The 3,409-nt window shown below is 57.2% G+C and overlaps 1 protein-coding gene across 1 annotated transcript in view; it reads right to left on the bottom strand.

Annotated features, from left to right (window-relative positions):
* Positions 1 to 2,220, bottom strand: part of SDSL (serine dehydratase like) — a 13,000-nt gene extending 10,780 nt beyond the window's left edge. Inside the window, exon 1 of the mRNA XM_045296703.1 lies at positions 2,168 to 2,220. The gene's annotated coding sequence lies outside the window, so the exon portion shown is untranslated. The remainder of the gene's footprint in view (positions 1 to 2,167) is intronic.
* Positions 2,221 to 3,409: the final 1,189 nt, after the last annotated feature.

Genomic DNA, 3,409 nt, shown 5'->3' with positions numbered 1-3,409 from the left:
AGCTCCTTCCTATGTGTGTGAATGTTGGACCGTCGATAAGGGAGATCAAAGGAAAACCCACGGGTTTGGATGGTGGGGCAGGGGAAGACTGTTGAAAGGATCACAAATGGCCAGAGGGTCAGGATGGCCAGATGCCTCCTTGGAAGCCAGGACAGTGCGACTCCGTCTCACCTACGTGGGACATGTCAGGAGAGACCAGTCCCTGGAGAAGGACAGGGGCAAGGACAAAGAAGAAGGCCCTCCACGAGAGGATGGGCACTGTGGCTGTATCTAGGGGCTCAGACATTGGGACAATTGTGAGGCTGGCGCAGGACCGGGCAGCGTTTTGCTCGGTGGTACGTGGGGTGGCTTTGACTCGGAAGCCCCTAGCAATGACAGTAGCCCTCAGCCGAGTTATTTGGAGTGGAGATGTTGTTGTTAACATCTGGGCGGAGGACAGAGCTGGCCTGCATGCCTTCCACTCGACCTGCCCAGGCCCCAGGGCTGCCTCAGTAAGCCAGAGGGGCCTCTCCTTTGGGAACAGATTTGTCGTCTGCTGGGGGAGATAAGCACTTCACAAATAACCACCCTGATGAACAAAGTCGTCAGAAATGGTGAAAACTGCCTAGAGAGAGAAATCAGCATATTTTATCTAAGATGGCCTTGGGGAGGGAGAGGGAGGCCGGCAGAGGCCTGAGGAGGCACAGCCTGTACAACAAGCCGGAAGAAGGGTTTGTGCACCGTGGGTGGCTGGGAGGATTAAGGGAGACAATGATCGCTGAGTCTGTGCCTGGCACAGAGCGTGCTCCACGGGCACATCTCTTCCTCATCATGGCAAAGTCACGGTATTGACGGCCACCATGACAGCAGGGCCGGCCTGAATCGCAAGCAGGACACTGCTCCAAGGACCGTCTGTGAGCTTTCATTTCATCCCTGCGACAATCTTATGAGAAACGGTAGGTGACCTCCACTTGCAGACCAGGACACGGAGGCCCAGAGACATCAAGTAACTTGTCCAAGGCCACACAGCCTGAAAGGACACGGCGGACAGCCCAGGCGGCCTCACCGCTGGGGCCGCCTTTCCCTTGTGGCTGTTAGCCTATTACCCGAGGTGTGGGCGGTTAATCATTAATTACATTTAATCATTAATTTCCAGTTGTCTTTAGGAGCCAAATGCTCTTAGCCCAATCCCCAGGAGTCCCCAGAAGTAGGACCGACATTCTGCAAAAGGGTAGCTTGCTGCCACCAAGTCCATCCGACTCACAGTGACCCTCTAGGTCGGGGTGGACCTGCCGGAGATGGTCACTGTTTACTGGAGTAGAAAGCGCTGTCTTGCTCCCGAAGAGCGGCTGGCGGTTTTGAACTGCCGACCTTGAAGTTAGCAGCCCCACTCATAACCCAAGGGATAGCAGGCATCAGTTAAACGAGCAATTCCCACAGTGCCCAGAGTCTTGTCACACCCGGACCCCAGCAGGGCGCAGGCCTGGGAAGCAGCAGGGCAGGAGGCTCGGGCTTTGCTGGCCTGGCCGGCCTCGCCCCTAAAAGAGGGCAGGGGAGAAGGGTCTGCCCTCTCAGAGTCAGGGTGGGGTGCAAACAATTCGGACGAAAGGCGTGCAGCTCTGACAAGCTGGCCCTTCAAACCCACCTTCTCGGGCCTCGGAAGACAGGCCTGGCCATCGGCTCCTAGTCAAGGTCACAGCCTTGACCACCCTCCACCTGCACCCCTTGGAGCAGCTCCAATCTGCACTCACTCGCACGAGTCCATATCAGATGGCCGGCCACGGACGACACCCCCACCCCCACCCTGGCCACCAATCTCACGCACCCCCACTCCTCTGCAGTCCCCAGAGCCTTCCCCATAGGCCATCTCGGTGACACCCTAAGGCCACACCCCTGGCGCCAGGGCTGGGAAATCCTGGCTGGCCCTCGGCGGGCACAGTGCCCAGCTCCTGTCCCTCTGGCCATTAAGACCTACTCTCCCACCCCCAAGGCCTTCAGGGCCCGCTGCCTTCTCCCAAGCAGGCCTGGCGTGGGACACCCCGAGTTGTGCCGAGGTTCCCAGTGGGCAGCAGGCCATGATCACCCCCTCACACGTCCCGCCCACTGGCCTGGACCTTGTCCTGAGCTGCTGGCAGCCAGCCGACTGCCCACCCCCTCCCCAAACATGCCAAATCCTAGAGCCCCTTACCTCCCTGGCTTCAGTCCCCCAGCCTCACTGCCCACCAGCCTGGGAACCAGTTCTGCCCAGTTTCCTGGACCTGGCAAGGACCTGGCCCCTCCCCCGTGTTAAAGGGCCAGTCCTGACTCCAAGGCTTAAGACAGAGAGGGGAGGGGAGGAGAGTAACCCATCCCAGGCATTACCCACCCACATGCGTCACCTGGTCCCATTAGTCAGAGGAGAAAACTGGGGTCTACTTGGCCACCAGCCAGTAAGTGATGGAGGCAGCCTTCAGCCCCCACCTTGGACCTTACCTTTTGTAACAGACCATACAACCACCCTCCTTGCCCTGGAGTCGGTCCTGACTCACAGTGACCCTCCAGGACACGATAGAACTGCCCCTGGGGGGTTTCCGTGATGGTAGCTCTACCAGAAGAAAGCCCCGTCTTTCTCCCGAGGAGAAGCTGGTGGTTTTGAAGTGCTGACCTTGCAGTTCGCAGCCCAACTTAGGACCATTATGCCACCAGGGCACCTCCAAGGCTTGTCTCCAAAGCCAAGCTGTTCTCCCTGGCCCACTGCTGGGGTCGGCTTGGCGTGAGACAAGGCCAAGGGTCATTCATTTAGTGTATCCTGACTCTCAGCGACCCCATAGGACAGGGTAGAACGGCCCCTCTGGGTTTCTGAGACTGTAATTCTTGGTGGGAGTAGAAAGCCTCCTCTTTCTCTCTTGGAGTGGCTGGTGGGTTTGAACTGCTGCCCTTCCAGGTAGCATCAGCCCAAGGCATGGCCCACTATGTTACCTGGATCAGCCAAGCCATTATCTGTCCCATGCTTTGGTGGAAGCACCTCTCCATCTGCTATGATACATTCATCCTAAGTGCGCAAACGTCAATTATCCAAATGAACAGCTTGGGCCATTCATCCGTTGTCATTGGACAGTGGTTACAAGGTCAGCAGTTCAAATCCACCAGCTACTCCTCGGGAGAAAGACGGGGCTTTCTGTTCCCGTAGCCTCAGAAACTCACAGGGGGGCAGTTCTGCCTTGTCCTGTAGGGTCCTCGTGAGTCAGGATCAACTCGATGGCGGTGAGTGTGCGCTTTTGGTTTGTTTTGCGAAAGGTATGGTCCAAGGGAGAAAGACGGGGCTTTCTACTCTCACAAAGAGTTAAAAACAAAAACACCAGACTCGCCGCTGTGGAGTCAGCGCTGATTCCTAATGACCCCCTGTGGGTTTTGGAAACTGTCAGTGTTTACGGGAGTAGAAAGTCCAGCC

The sequence above is a fragment of the Echinops telfairi genome, unplaced genomic scaffold, assembly GCF_000313985.2.
Source record: "Echinops telfairi isolate 266 unplaced genomic scaffold, ASM31398v2 ScPeMD7_7412;HRSCAF=8450, whole genome shotgun sequence".
Lineage (NCBI taxonomy): Eukaryota > Metazoa > Chordata > Mammalia > Afrosoricida > Tenrecidae > Echinops > Echinops telfairi.
This window is presented reverse-complemented; position numbering and strand designations above follow the sequence as displayed.